This window comes from Schistocerca serialis, chromosome 4 (assembly GCF_023864345.2).
Source record: "Schistocerca serialis cubense isolate TAMUIC-IGC-003099 chromosome 4, iqSchSeri2.2, whole genome shotgun sequence".
NCBI lineage: Eukaryota > Metazoa > Arthropoda > Insecta > Orthoptera > Acrididae > Schistocerca > Schistocerca serialis.
Window position 1 is genome coordinate 613,955,647 of NC_064641.1, and position 17,276 is coordinate 613,972,922.

Below are 17,276 nucleotides of genomic sequence, written 5' to 3' on the forward strand. Positions count from 1 at the left end.
ACGAGTGTTGTCCAGAAAGTAAGTTCCGATTGGTGGCGAAATCGACACCACAGTCAACACCTGATGAAGCTTTGTACAGATGTGTTGGGTAGGGTCTTTAGTATGACCGTCGACCGCATCAAGACGCTCTTTTCAGTTGTGGGTGCACTGTGAGCGAGTAAAGTTGCCTAGGACAACGACGTCTCCGCCAAGTAGGAGGGCCCGCTGAGAGCCTTCACCTTAATGAATGCAGCCCACCTAACACAACTGCCACGCAATTCCTTCTTCATGGCAATTCTCAGCTGCACTCTGCAGGGGCAGTGAAGTCGCTCCTGCAGCCTTTCCGATGGGAAGTGTTCGATCACCCACAACGCAGTCCTGTTTACATAAAACGCTGGATACGAAGACAGCATTTGGGCGCAGGCCACGCGCTATAGACCAGTGTAGAGAATTATAGGAAAAAACAGGGGGATGCCTTCTATGACGATGGTGTTGGAAATTTGGTACAACGCTCCGACAAATGTGTAAGTCGGAGCGGCGACTATGTAGAGAAGCATCTGGAAAATCTGGCTAACTCTTGCAAATAAAATATTTCTGATCTTCACTGTTTTCACTGTGGTTTCCATTTAGCGACCGATCGGAACTTGCTTTCTGGACAACCCTCGTACATTGAAAAAAAAATGTTATCTTGCCCTTCACGTCTACTTCAGAGCAGAAAAACTAATTTTCTAACATCATAATTGTATTATCAACTGGAGGAACTTACTGAAGAGTTATGACAAGACTTCCGCACCATGAGGCACAGTAAAAATTTATCGACATTTAAATAAATTTATTACCTAGAAATATTAAACAACTAAATCAATGGTAGCAAAATATATTCATATCTAAGCCATGTAAGCGATATGTGCAGCTGCATTTCCGGGGAAGCTTTTACTCATTCTAACAAATTGCAAGAAAGAGTGACTTCCTGCCCACCATTCTTAGCGGGCCAGTGTTTGAATTACATTCAATTGCGTGATTCCGAATTGATGTAACAGGCGTTCGCCATATAACCCACAATAAGGAAGAGCAGCTCCCCATGTTGCGAAATTTTATTCAAATTCCCTTATTTAATGGGAAGACTTAGTGTCTTTACACCGTTTTTCTGTTCATTCAAAATCCTCTCCCGAGGGTTAGATGAGGAATCAAGCGCGACGAGCGTTCCGTAGCCGCTTCTTCAAAGGGGAAAACATTTCATCATAGCTGGAATGTGACGAGCTAGGGGAGCAGATTTCTCTAGTCAGACATATGCAACTCCTTCTCTCCGCATTCCTCCCTCCCCTCTCTATCACGCCACTGTCTCAGATAGGATTGCAGTTTTCTTTCAGACTGTTGTCATCACGTTACCTTACTGTTTGACATAATTCCAGAAGTCGTACAATCTAACTTAAGCAGCGACTGACCTAGCGGCACACGAAATCAAAGTATCACTGCAGGCTCATCGTAAAAGACGTTCGTGTTCCTGACCAAACTCGAGCGCTGAGTAACGTCTCATTACGCTAAATTTCAGTATTAGATTCTCGATCTACGTCGCGCCAACTTCGCCAGTTGTGGATCGACAAGATGTCGGCGACTGTTTCGTAAAACTCCTGCAACGAAGGTAATTAGAATCAGAATTAGTACAAAAAATTATTTATCCACTGATCCCTATCTTTGACGTCTCCCTGTTTCAGTTAATCATTGTTCTTAAAGTGTTCCATTTGGGCACTCAAAGTGAAAGTGGACCCGTCGTCTAGTTGCTAGCTTCCATGGCTCTTCTCAGTCCACTAGGCTTCAATACAGGACCACCTATGCATGTGTTGGTGTGGCCAATCGCTGTCTAACTAAGGTACTGCTCGCGTCCCTTACAACTAACGCTTTATAATCCACGTCCGTATTTATTATTACTTGCAAAAATAAAATCAAAATGCATATTATGTGCGTCACGTTTCTGAGGGAATCGTCAAAACCAATGAAATAAAATGAAAGTAAAAACCAACTGTAAGGGAATCTAGCACAATCAAGGCATTTCATACGAGAACCTTCAAAGATTGTAGTCCTCTGACGATCGTGTCATCGTTTTACGTAACCAGCACACTGTCCAGAATTTTCTACTTCTATACCGTCGATATCTCGGTGAACTCTTTGTTCAATTGAGGTCATGGTTGGACTGAATTACCAGAGCCATGGTATTTAATTGCTTGATAACTTCATTTGGGCATTCTTATTAATTGCAATGTTCCAAAGAACTATAGGTGGAACAATTTATTGGCCATAGTATCTCTCGCTTCATGATTAGACCTCACGTAGCGCTCAGCGAGAACTGAATTGCTAATTACTTGAGTTTTTTAGCATTTTGTCACCCAAACACAAGACGCGCCTCACTGGCGCATGTTGGATATTAGAAATAAAATTCACATTTATCTTCACTGTTCAGAGGTTGAAGTACAATAGACATATTTTGCGTCGTTCTATCCAATTCCCCGGTAGTTGAGAAAGCGTGTGGTAGATAAATGATTCATGCTTTCACAGGCGTTTGCTGATTTTGTTTTCAGCGACCACTGAGGGATATGGAAAAGTAGTCAAAGGTATCGTAATTCCTCAGTGAGGTGTCATTGCCCTAAGCACCAATACTGTATATACTCAGCATGCTACTTTTTATTTTTATCTTGTCTGTGATGTGCGTGACAGTGAGACTTTCGGAGGTGCATTTGGTAGGTGTATCTCGTCTATATACTTCGTGGTCTGTTCTGCTGTAAATCAAAACAGCAAACAATAACAGGTGGTCCTCCTTTTCTAGATGTATCGTGAATTTTACCGTTGTACTGATGGGAAACACACAACATTTTGTCCACGAATCTCTAGGCACACATCGCGCTAAACATATTCTAACGCCTTTACATAAAAGGACTACAAGAAGACTTCACCAATCGTAGAAATTGCTTGGGAAATTGAGTTCTCGATGCACAACTGAAAACATCCCATCAGCGTGTTGTGAAACAGTCAACTTTCTCCTAAACATACCTGTGCATCAAAATTTTCTTTATGGCGTTTCTTATGCGTAAATAGAGAATCAGCTCGTTAAATGAGTAGCTACGTACATCACCTGAAAATCAATGTAAGAGAGAGAAATTTGGGACAAGTTCCATACCTGACGAGGTCGTTAGAAATGGAACACAAATTCGGATTGGGGAAACTTAGGGAATGAAATCGGAATGGTGTCTGAAATGAAACGTTCTGGAATTCACACTGATTTAGGTAAATCAGATAAAAACTAAATCTAGATGCACAGAAAGGTTCAAATGGCTCTGAGCACTATGGAACTTAACATCTGAGGTCATCAGTTCCCTAGAACTTAGAACTACTTAAACCTAACTAACCTAAGGACATCACACACGTCTATGCCCGAGGGAGGATACGAAACTGCGACCGTAGCGGTCGCGCAGTTCCAGACTGAAGCGCCTATAACCGCTCGGTCACACCGGCCGGCGTACAGAAAGGGATGTGCACTGCAATACTAATGAAAACGTGTTCAGTTCATTAACCACTACGTCACCCCGCATTATTGGGCTGATAGATATATTAGACTGCTACGTGAAAGTGATTCGGATCTACTCACAGCCCTGTGCTACGAACTGAGCTGTCTGATCCCAAATAATGCTACGATAGAAGAGTAACTGTTACTCTTATACAGTCTGAATTTTATCAGGAAACACTTGACGTTGCTTTCCACCATTTTCCCTTGCGTATCAAGTAGTTAATAAAGCACCCATGGTGTTTCCGAAGGGTAGAGCATATTTATTGTTGAATGCCTGAATTATCCGCAACAGTCCGGCTTATATAGTCCTGGTCCTTCTCAGAACGCCACAGAATTTCAGCTCTGGCGTGAGTGAGTGCGTGACTGTGATTCAGATCCCGTTTCCATTTCCAACTTGAAGTGATAGAATGACAAACGCTGATAAAAATGGTTTGGTGGTGAGGGTCAACGTTTAAACGATATTTCATGTGAGCCTGAGAATGCCCGAGGGGAGTGAATATTGACGATGAGGGGAACTCCCTGATTATGTCTCAACGCTATAAATCACTTGTTCGGGAGGGGAGCAAGACAGATGGAATGTAATCAGTTCAGAGGATCCCAGTCCGAAGCCATCCAACACCTTCATTCATAATTACTAGGAATAAATTTGTTGAAGGAAATTAATATTTGTTTTTAACGTTCTCGTCCCCCCTCAGAGTGTCTGCGAGGGAATGAGAAATGAGCCACGGCCGTTTATTTCGTGCAACGCTGCGCGTAGTTTACCAGATCCACAGAGCAGCAGCAGCAATGCGGAGGAAAGCAAAAAAACGTGGTACAGGCAGAAGTGATTAACAAACAAATAGGCGAACTGGAATTACTCGCCTGCTGATGACCAAACAGATAATTACGATTTCTATATAGATAAGCTTTAAACAATTACCGCCAGATATGTTTGTCGTCTGCACCGAAACCTTCATTTATTATGTAATTTTGAGTTTAATTTCGGATCCGTAGTTGACGGCACGTTTTGTATACATAGATACGATTCGTACAGGTAATGAGCATAAAGGTAACAAACCCACCATGTAACCAAAGTGTGCGTAGCACGCAAAATACACGGCCGAAGGCGTTTCATCTAGACTGCCATAATTATATTGATTTTGCGATTTACTGAAACATTCCGACGGAAAGCACAAACAGCCATGAAAGTGTGTTCTGAAACAAATAGCCACATGTTTGAACAATATAAATAGTATCACTGGGAAAATAAGCACCAGAAGATTTAACGGTGCAGTATCTGCGTGAACTTGTCCTCTTATTTGTTCCTGCAAAACAGTTTACTGAAACTGTAGCTGACTAAAATGTGATGTAAATCAGTCTAGTCTAATAGATGCAAGAACTGTACAAATTAGAATATTCACAAATTGGTTAAATTAGAGTGCAGCTCAATTTTAGCATCAGACACCAAATTCCTGAAATTTTTTGAATGTCGTCTGAGTTGCGACCTCTTGAACTGGAAATAAATATATATAGTCACTTCTGTAGTACTTATATCGGCACTTAAAATTATGTTGTTTTACTGGAACGTAGAAAACAATAAACTACTGATTTTTAGTGAAACTAATCAGAATACCATGAGTGTTTCACTTACACAATGGGAGCTAATGAGTAGTAAAAAATCATTGCATTTAACGGGGCGAAAGTTGGTGTGACAATAGAATGTACCGAGACAGAAAGGATGAAATGTTACGCCTTCAACTTCAATTGAAATCTTTCTTCTTCAATTTTCTGGGACGTACGCCCGGGTAGGTACGGCCTTCACACGTCTGTGGGGAGTAGACAAAGTAGAAAACATCATCCGAACAGTCTTCGGAATGCCGATGGGTACCGACGGACCGCCCTGTCATACTTCACAAAATGCGGATAGGCGGGGGCGTATGCTCAACACACCACTCCCACGGCCGTTGCCTGTCTTCGTGACCGGAGCCGTCACTTCTCAAACAGCTCCTCAACTGGCCCCACAAGGACTGAGTGCGGACTGTCAATCCAAGTGCTAGCCAAGACCGACAACACTTAACTTCGGTGACCTGATGGGAATCGGTGTTACCACTGCGGAAAGGACGTTGGCTGCAACGTTGTTGGCAGCGTATGATATTCTAAATTCCTAAGTATTGTATTGTACTACAAAGGAAACGTAAGATCAATAAAATAGTTAACAAAGGATGTAATGTACGTAGCTTTTATCTTTGCTAATCTAGAATGTTGATACACCTTGGAGCATCTTATATGCATTTTACAGATCGTGCGTCGCACTAGAACTTCAGACTAATAACTCACATGTGTGAACTACGAGGGTAATCCCAAAAGTAAGGTCTCCTATATTTCTATAAGTACATAGACCTGTTTATTTATACAATGGTTTACATCAGTTTACAGCTTGGACATTTAGCTATTTTTTGACATAATCACCATATCTGTCGATGCATTTTTGTAGACTCTGTGGCAGTTTTTGTATGTCCACGTCATACCAGCTCGCCGTCATGCTGCTCAGAAAGTTATGAACCTCTTCTTTCACCTCGTCGTCGGAGCTGAATCGTTGGTCGGGACCACAATTAACGCTGACAGATACTGTGAGACTCTGAAAAAACTCAAACAGGCAGTTCAGAACCGGAGAAGAAATATGTTGAGCAAGGGCGTGCACATTCTCCACGACAACGGTCGCCCACACATCGCTCGGCAAACCGTTGTTCTCCTGCAACAGTTTCAGTGGAACGTTATCACCCACCCATCCTATAGTCCTGACTTGGGTTCCAGTGACTATCACCTGTTTCATAGGTTAGAAGAACCTTTGGCCAGAAAGCGATTCAGCTGCGAAAGAAGAGGTTGATAACGTTCTGAACAGTATGGCAGCGAGCTGGTGTGACATGGGCATACAAAAACTGCCACAGCGTCTACAAAAATGCATCGACAGATATGGTGATTATGTCGATAGCTAAATGTTCAAGACGTAAACTGATGTAAACCATTGTAGAAATAAACAGGTCTATGTACTTATAAAAATAGGAGACCTTACTTTTGGGATTACCTTCGTAATAAAATGAGACAGAGTAGTAGGGCCTCACTACAGTTCTACCTGGAATCTCTCTAAGTATCTACATATGAGGTAATTCATATACAAAAATAACGTGTTTACAACGAATTGAAAAAAAAAATGGCTCTGAGCACTATGGGACTTAGTATCTGAGGTCATCAGTCCCCTAGAACTTAGAACTACTTAAACCTTACTAACCTAAGGACATCACACATATCCATGCCCGAGGCAGGATTCGAATCTGCGACCGTAGCAGTCGCGCGGTTGCGTACTGAAATGCCTAGAACCGCTCGGCCACCGCGGCCGGCCATCGAACTGAAGAGAATGTTTATAAACTTCAGCATCTACATAAAGTACAGGAGTGTAATATTTACCACAGCTCAAAACGTAAGGCAGATAGGCGCAGTGCGCTCAAAAGGGATGTTATAAGGTAAATTATATTTGCCGTTATCGTCTTAAGATAACTTTGATGCATAGTAAAGCTATAGCGAAAGATGGATACAAGTCTAAGAGTGGCAAATAAATACGGAAGACCAAGAATGAAATGCCTGGGGTAGAAAGGATATAATACATGCACGTAGCCTTTCATCCGTACTGCTCAACCTAGACATCGAATAAACAACAGAACTGAGCGAAAGGCTCTTAAAATTAAGAGTGGAACGGTTATTAATGATAAAATTCGTTGATGACAATGCTATTCTTCGTGAAAGTGAGAGAGAATGGAGGTCTTGTTGAGTGAAATGAACAGTCAAAGGACCACGTACTGTGGCTTGAGAGTAAATCGAAGAAAGACGAAAGTGAGTAGCATAAATCAGTTTAGCAATAAACATAACAACAAAATTGAGAACGTAGAGAAAGTGAAGAAATTCTCCTACCTTGGAAACCCATAATGGACGGAACAAGGACATAAATAGCAGTCTACCACAGGTAAAGAGAAGTCTGTTAGCATCACACACTGGCCTTAATCTATTTTATGCGAGTGTACGTTTCGATAACAGAATCGTGTGGAACTGAGAAACTGCAGGCAACCAGTAAAAGAATAGAATCGAACCGCTTGAAATGTAGTGCTGTAAGGGGATTTGAAAATTTGTTGGACTGATAAGATGAGGAAAGAGATGATTCTTCGCAGAACCGGTGAAGAGAGGAACATACGGGAAACCATAACAAGAAAAAAAGGACGAGGTAATAGGAACTGTTATAAGACATTAAGTAATAAGTTTGAGGGAGCTGTAGAAGGTAATAACAGCAGGAGAAGACAAAGATAGGAATACATCCACTAAATAATTGAGGATAATGGATGAAACTCCTACGCTGAATTGTACACCTAAGCGAAGACGAATTCATGGCGGGCCGCATCAAATCAGTCACAAGACTGATGACGAAAAATAAAAAATAAAATAAAATGTGTACAATGCGTCATATAAGTTTAGTATGAAACAAGCTAAACAAACCAAGTGCGAACATTCTCAGGCAGCGTTAAAAGAGAAAGTTAAATGTTCGTATGACCATTAATGGCGTGTGTTCAAGTACCAGGGATAACTGGGAACGCCCAGTGAGATTCGCAAGGAAATTTTGGAAATTTGTGGTAAGATCTTACGGGACCAAACGGCTGAGGCCTTCGGTCTCTAAGCTTGCACACTGCTTCATCTAACGTAAACTAACTTACGATAGGGGGGGGGGGGGGAGGGTGGTCAGCTGCGCAAACCGTGACGAGGCGCCTTAGATCGCTCGACTACCCTGCGCGGCGATTCGTAAGGCTGCCACCTTTACTGTAGGGGCCAAGAGACTGTTACCACACAAGTTTAATGTTGTGCTACATTTAAACTTCCTATCGCGATGGAACGAGGGAACGTCTCCATGGCAAAGTCTTCACTGTGGCGGTAAATAGAACAAAAGCTATCCTCCGTCTACAGTTCGCCAATCCTCATACGTTGCCAAGAAGGCTACTGTAAAAAAGTTGATGATACGTGATGATGATCAAGAGATAGGAACCGTTAGTAAGCAAGGAATGAATGATTTTAACACAAGCCCTTGGCGGAATTGAAATATTGTTCTTTTGGTATTCTACATAACTTTGGGGCACCATCTTCCCAAAAAATATAAATTTGTTGGCTGGTTGTGGTACGTGCAGTGCGGAGTAATCTGATAGGACGATTTTTGCCACAAATGGTACAAAAAGAAGAGCATTATCACATATTATGACATAACATACAATATTCAAGTTTTCACTCTGCTAATGAAACAGAAATGAAAAGCAGAATATTAGAATGAAGTATACACCACATGCTGTAGAAATGCAGATACGAAATTCGTGATCGTTCTATATTTGGTAGAGAACTCACGAATTTAGCAATGCTACTTTGTCGAAAATTGACACTTTATACAATGAATAAAGAAAAGTACATACTAATTCCTACAAACAAGTACAAGCAACAACCAAGCACTGTTAATAATGCAATTGATAAAAACAACTAGCGTCGGTACACGTTTTGACACGTCAGTTTCGTCATTACACAATCGTTCAAATTTGAAATTACATTTATCTTATTCTGAACATGGCACGTTGGATATTTATTTTGACGTGGTGGTGCCCTACAGCAGAAAATTTGCTCGAAAAATGGACACTTTACTGTATTTAGATCTAACAGTTAACTAAAACAGCAGAAACTACAGATAGTAACAGTCAGGTATGCATTATTTATGTCAGAAATATTGCGTCATTTTATAGCAATGTTGACTGATGTTGACGAAGTTCATATTACGCTGAATAGGGACTTCAAACTTCATAACAGTCGAAGGTGCTATAGCATGTTCAGAACATTCGAAATAAGTAGAACAAAACTAATTCAATCTTTATCTGAGGAAGTTGAGTACTTTGATGTCGAACAATCTTGAAACTCCCACAATGGAAAACAGACATCATATGTAAAGCATACGCCGAATGTAGCTTTAAACCGAACAGAAATATGATTGTGAACTTCTGTCTAATAGTCCAGTAACGAAAGTATTTGTCATACCACTACAAATTGTCGCGATGAATATATAGATCCATGGCCTCGTCGTTGTCAGTGGATTCGATGATATGTCTGTCCGCAGCAATCTATGGGTTCTAGCTAACGGAAAAGACCAGTCTCAGGTCGGCAGGTGTTATAACACCATTTGTTAATGCTTCCTCAACTAGATGATACCTCTCGTCAGTAAAGACAGTGTATTTTCGGATAGTTACAATGTTTTTTCGTTGTGTACGCTTGCTAGGACACAAATTAGGGTAGTCATTATTCTCAAGAGAAAATAGTTTCTTGAAATTTTTTGGAACTCGCTCATGATTTTCTTGATTCAGTCACATTAATGTGACCACAACTTACATTCGACGTCAACGTTCGACAGCGATTCACACATCGAAGGTGGCAGCATTAGCAGGGGAGGTTATACAAAGCGTGTCAGGGAAGACACAGTAGAGTCGCTGTCGTAGTGCGGAAATTGAGCGATTTATCTGACGTCCGAAAAGGCATGTTCATTGGTTTACGGGAAAAGGGTTGAAGCATTTCCAGAACAACTAAGTCTGTGAACTGTTCGAGTGCCCACTCGTTAAAGTATGTCGTGCATGGCAAAATAGAGCTACACAACACCGGCGTGGTGTGCGAAGGGCCACAGACGGCAGGCGTGAACGGCAGCTGGAGAGACGTGTGCTGACGAACAGAGGTGCAAGTGTTGAGCAACTGACCGTCCGGATGAACCAAGGAACAGTGTCCCCTCAACGTTCGTTCAGCCAACGTTGTTGCCTATGAGCCTCTGCAGCAGACGCTTCGCTCATGCATCCAGGCACGCTGCTGTTCATCGAAGACGAAGGCTGGAATTTGCACCTCAGTACCGCATGAATCACGTTTTATGCTCCGACAGACAGATGGTCTTTCGCGTGGTCGGCCCTTCAGCAATCGTCGGAAGGGTGCAGGCCGGGAGAAGGAGCAATACGGCCTGGGTATTGTTTTCCTGGCATTCCTTGTGTTATCTCGTCATTCTGGAAGCAACAATGAATCAACACAAGTATGGGTCTATCCTAGAGAACCATGCCGACCATTAGCAGCAGTTCGTTTTTCCTCGGCACGATGACATCTACCAGCAGGACATTGCAACGTGTCACAGAGCTCGCACGGCAGTACAGTGTTGGAAGAGCACCAGTATAAATTTACCATTCTCCCTGGCCACCAAACCACCCCAGAGTCTGTGGGACCAGCTCGATTGGGCTGCTTGTGCCATGGGTGCCCAGCTTTGAAACCTATTGCCGCTGGCCATGTCACTGGAGGCGGCATGACTCCATATACCTGTCAGTACCTATCACAATCTCACTGACTTTCTTCCTGCACGTCCGTGTTGCAAGGGGGCGTTGTTCAGGCTTTTGACAGGAGGTCACATTAATGTGACTGGACCATGTAGTTGGAAAATTAACCAGTGAAAACACGGACGTTGTCGGCACCATGTGGAGAACCGGAAAGAGGTTTTCTGATATAGAATGAAATTTTCACTCTGCAGCGGAGTGTGCGCTGATATGAAATTCTAGAAACATCCCCCAGGCTGTGGGTAAGCCATGTCTCCGCAATATCCTTTCTTTCAGGAGTGCTAGTTCAGCAAGGTTCGCAGGAGAGCTTCTGTAAAGTTTGGAAGGTGGGAGACGAGGTACTGACAGAAGTGAAGCTGTGAGGACGGGGCGTGAGTCGTGCTTGGGTAGCTCAGTCGGTAGAACACTTGCCCGCGAAAGGCAAAGGTCCCGAGTTCGAGTCTCGGTCCGGCACACGGTTTTAATCTTCCAGGAAGTTTCGGGTTTTCTTATGTTCTGAAAAATGAAAAACTGAATAAGGGTAATCATATATTTAAATACAGAAGGCCGGCCGTTTTGGTTGTAGGCGCGAAGTCTGGAACGGCGCGACCGCTACGGTCGCAGGTTCGAATCCTGCCTCGGGCATGGATACGTATGATGTCCTTAGGTTAGTTAGATTTAAGTAGTTCTAAGGTCTAGGGGGCTGATGACCTCAGATAGAAAGTCCCATAGTTCTCAGAGCCATTTGAACCATTTTGAAGTACAGACACAAGCAGATGTTGATGAAATGGTAGGACAGGAGAGACGTAGTGACAGTCAGCAAGTTTCATGGCAATAACTTCTAAATCACAACATGCCAAAGCGAAGTGTTGTAAATTGGAAATTGGTGGTAAGATCTTATGGGAACAAACTGCTGAGGTCATCGATCCCTAAACTCTTTTTTTTGGGTCATCAGTCTACTGACTGGTTTATTGCGACCCGCCACGAATTCTTTCCTGCGCTAACCTCTTCATCTCAGAGTAGCACTTGCAACCTACGTCCTCAATTATTTGCTTGACGTATTCCAATCTCTGGCTTCCTCTACAGTTTTTGCCCTCTACAGCTCCCTCTAGTACCATGGAAGTCATTCCCTCATGTCTTAGCAGATGTCCTATCATCCTGTCCCTTCTCCGTATCAGTGTTTTCCACATATTCCTTTCCTCTCCGATTCAGCGTAGAGCCTCCTCATTCCTTACCTTATCAATTCACCTAATTTCCAACATTCGTCTATAGCACCACATCTCAAATGCTTCGATTCTCTTCTGTTCCGGTTTTCCCACAGTCCATGTTTCACTACCATACAATGCTGTACTCCAGACGTACATCCTCAGAAATTTCTTCCTCAAATTAAGGCCGGTATTTGATATTAGTAGACTTCTCGTGGCCAGAAATATCTCTTTTGCCCTAGCTAGTCTGCTTTTATTGTCCTCCTTGTTCCGTCCGTCATTGGTTATTTTACTGCCTAGGTAGCAGAATTCCTTAACTTCATTGACTTCGTGACCATCAATCCTGATGTTAAGTTTCTCGCTGTTCTCATTTCTACTACTTGTTATTACCTTCGTCTTTCTCTGATTTACTCTCAAACCATACTGTGTACTCATTAGACTGTTCATTCCGTTCAGCAGATCGTTTAATTCTTCTTCACTTTCACTCAGGATAGCAACGTCATCAGCGAATCGTATCATTGATATCCTTTCACCTTGTGTTTTAATTCCACTCCTGAACCTTTCTTTTATTTCCATCATTGCTTCCTCGATGTACAAATTGAAGAGTAGGGGCGAAAGGCTACAGCCTTGTCTTACACTCTTATTAATACGAGCACTTTGTTCTTGAGCGTCCACTCTCATTATTCCCTCATGGTTGTTGTACATATTGTATATGACCCGTCTCTCCCTATAGCTTACCCCCACTTTTTCAGAGTCTCGAACAGCTTGCACCATTTTATATTGTCGAACGCTTTTTCCAGGTCGACAAATCCTATGAAAGTGTCTTGATTTTTCTTTAGCCTTGCTCCCACTATTAGCCGTAACGTCAGAATTGCCTCTCTCGTACCTTTACTTTTCCTAAAGCCAAACTGATCGTCACCTAGCGGATTCTCAATTTTCTTTTCCATTCTTCTGTATAATATTCTTGTAAGCAGCTTCGATGCATGAGCTGTTAAGCTGATTGTGCGATAATTCTCGCACTTGTCAGCTCATGCCAACTTCGGAATTGTGTAGATGGTGCTTTTCCGAAAGTCAGATGGTATATCGCCAGACTCATATATTCTACACACCAACGTGAATAGTCGTTTTGTTGCCACTTCCCCCAATGATTTTAGAAATTCTGATGGAATGTTATCTATCCCTTCTGCCTTATTTGACGGTAAGTCCTCCAAAGCTCTTTTAAATTCTGATTCTAATACTGGATCCCCTATCTCTTCTAAATCGACTCCTGTTTCTTCTTCTATCACATCAGACAAATCTTCACCCTCATAGCGGCTTTCAATGTATTCTTTCCACCCATCTGCTCTCTCCTCTGCATTTAAAAGTGGAATTCCCGTTGCACTCTTAATGTTACCACCGTTGCTTTTAATGTCACCAAAGGTTGTTTTGACTTTCCTGTATGCTGAGCATGTCCTTCCGACAATCATATCTTTTTCGATGTCTTCACATCTTTCCTGCAGCCATTTCGTCTTAGCTTCCCTGCACTTCCTATGTATTTCATTCCTCAGCGACTTGTATTTCTGTATTCCTGATTTTCCCGGAACATGTTTATACTTCCTCCTTTCATCAATCAACTGAAGTATTTCTTCTGTTAACCAAGGTTTCTTCGCAGCTACCTATGTTTTCCTTCCAAACTTCTGTGATGGCCCTTTTTCGAGATGTCCATTCCTCTTCAACTGTACTGCCTATTGCGCTATTCCCTATTGCTGTATCTGTAGCGTTAGAGAACTTCAAACGTATCTCGTCGTTCCTTAGTGTTTCCGTATCCCACTTCTTTGCGTATTGATTCTTCCTGACTAATATCTTGAACTTCAGCCTACTCTTCAACACTACAACATTGTGATCTGAGTCTACATCAGGTCCTGGGTACGCCTTACAATCCAGTATCTGATTTCGGAATCTCTGTCTGACCATGATGTAATCTAATTGAAATCTTCCCGTATCTCCCGTCCTTTTCCAAGTATACCTCCTCCTCTTGTGATTCTTGAACAGAGTATTCGCTATTACTAGCCGAAACTTGTTACAGAACTCAATGAGTCTTTCTACTCTTTCATACGTTGTCCCAAGCCCATATTCTCCTGTAACCTTTTCTTCTACTCCTTCCCCTACAACTGCATTCCAGTCGCCCATGACTATTAGATTTTCGTCCCCTTTACATACTGCATTAGCCTTTCAATATCCTCATACACTTTCTCTATCTGTTCATCTTCAGCTTGCGACGTCGGCATGTATACCTGAACTATCGTTGTCGGTGTTGGTCAGCTGTCGATTCTGATTAGAACAATACGGTCACTCAACTGTTCACAGTAACACACCCTCTGCCCTACCTTCCTATTCATAACGAATCCTACACCTGTTATACCATTTTCTGCTGCTGTTGATATTACCTGATACTCATCTGACCAGAAATCCTTGTCTTCCTTCCACTTCACTTCACTGACCACTACTATATCTATATTGAGCCTTTGCATTTCCCTTTTCAGATTTTCTAGTTTCCCTACCACGTTCAAGCTTCTGGCATTCCACGCCCCGACTCGTAGAACGTTATCCTTCCGTTGATTATTCAATCTTTTTCTCTTGGCAGTCCCCTCCCGGGGATCCGAATGGGGGACTATTCTGGAATCTTTTGCCAATGGAGAGATCATCATGACACTTCTTCAAATACAGGCCACATGTCCTGTGGATACACGTTACGTGTCTTTAATTCAGTGGTTTCCATTGCCATCTGCATCCTCATGTCGTTGATCATTGCTGATTCTTCCGCCTTTAGGGGCAATTTCCCACCCCTAGGACGAGTGAGTGCCCTGAACCTCTATCCGCTCCACCGCCCTCTTTGACAAGGCCGTTGGCAGAATGAGGCTGACTTCTTATGCCGGAAGTCTTCGGCCGCCAATGCTGATTATTTATCAAAATTTAGGCAGTGGCGGGGATCGAACCCAGGGCCGAAGACGTTTTGATTATGAATCAGAGACGCTACCCCTAGACCACGGGTTACCTAACCTTACACACCACTTAATCTAACTTAAACTAACTTATGCAAAGGACAGCAAACACTCCCTTGCCCGAGGGAGGACTCGAACCTCCGACGGGGGCAGCCGCACGGCACGGACCGTAATAAGGCGCCTTAGACCACGCAGCTACCCCACGCAGCGCCAAGTGTTGTCACGGACTAAAATAAGAATATGTGAGGCGTGAATGGGAGCGAGTGTCCACCTGTAAAGCTACCAAATGACCGGAAGCAACTGTAAAAATATTATCAGATGAATTTTTTCCATGTAGTGGAGGTCACATATTGTGCACAAAAAAATGTCGACGAAGAAAGCAGGATGGAATTCATATTTGGCTTGGGGAGCAGTTGACCACATGCAGTCAACAAGAAAGATGATCAGATGCACGCCAGCGTCAATAACCAAAATCGACACTTCTTGTAGCAAGGCGTTTTCCTGAATTTTTGCCACGTACAATAGGGAAGAGAACAGTGACGACATGTGGACGGCTTTGAAAAGAGACATCTTAGTAGTGTCTAGAATATGGACTCGGACCCTCTCTCTGTTCTGTACCATGTTTTAAAATATCTTACTCAGCTAACGACATGTAACTATGTAATAATGAAATTTCATTCATTTCCTTAATATATTGTATCGACCCTAATCCACTGTAGTTCTGGTCCAGTAAGTACAATGAACAAAGAAGTTTTTAATTATGAGTTAACAAGGAGGTAGCATGACTGCTTTTCTTTACTGCAGGAACGTCTCTGTAAGTTTAATAACACTTGCTCACTCTTGAATGTGACTAAGAGGTAGTGAAAGTGTGCCGTGTGGTGCCGCTCTGAGAGTGTTTGTGCGATGTTGCCATTCTGGAACGCGTGGCGCCTGTGGCGCCGGCAACCCGCGGCACAGTGCCCACCACCTGCCGACAAAGTGCTTTGTAGCGGCGCGGGACAGCCGAGGCCGGCGGCACTCGCCAAACTCGCTTTTTGTCCGCAAACTTTCGCCGCTGGCAGGTTGGGCCGCCAGCCAGAAGCGGAAACCCTGACAAGTTGCTGCACCTCGATGCTCCTATTTTGCTGAGTGATGGCCACAATACATTTTTGTCGTTCCATGTACAACGTCCGATAAGGTCATCTACAGGGTGTTTCAAGCTGTTTTTTTCTGAAACTTACAAATTAATAAGTAAAAAAAATTTATTTACGTGCGTAAACGTGAGAAACATTCTTTGTACCGAGTTTTCAACATAGTTCATTTGACGTTTGGACCTTGGAATGTAATCAAACCCAATATACAGTGGAAATCGACATGTTAGCTTACCTAAAGTTCATATAAAACTGTTATATCATGCATCGGTACCATCCCACAGGCGTCAAAGCTGGAAAGGGAAGCTTCCGTCAGAGGCCCATAGCGGCTGTGCAGAATCCTGAAGAAACAGTGGTGAACGCCTGCTGTGTCACGTCTCCATTGGCTCTGGACTACGTGCGCGCTCTGCCGTTCCAATACGGAATGGCCGGTGGCAGCTGGGCTGCGCACTTGTTCTCTGAGTCTCTTCACTACTTGACGATATGCAGACGTCGCGTAGGCACGGCACCAACACCATGATTCGTGCTTAATTCAGAGACCCTAACATGGTTCAAATGGCTCCAAGCACTCTGCGACATAAAATCTAAGGTCATCAGTCAGTTAGACTTAGAAATACTTAAACCTAACTAACCTAAAGACATCACACACATCCATGCCCGAGGCAGGACTCGAACCTGCGAACGTAGCAGCAACGCGGTTCCGGACTGAAGCGCCTAGAACTGCTCGACCACAGCGGCTGGCATCAGAGACCTTAATCCTTGTTGCTATTGTATAAGGTGGACTTAAATTTCCTGCTGCATTATTTGTAATGAGTCTTCGTATGCTTGGAGAAATACAAATTAAGTAAATCTTCTATTTACTGTGTTAACTTGTTCGCTAATTATTTCTGCTGCCATCCAGATTTCCTTTGACGACAGGTACCCCACCCCTCTGTATCCCATCTCTCCTTACGATAGTGTACAAGATCGTATGCAACAAAAACTATGTCAATAAAAATTCATTATTTTGCACCTAAACATTTATATTCCACGTATTT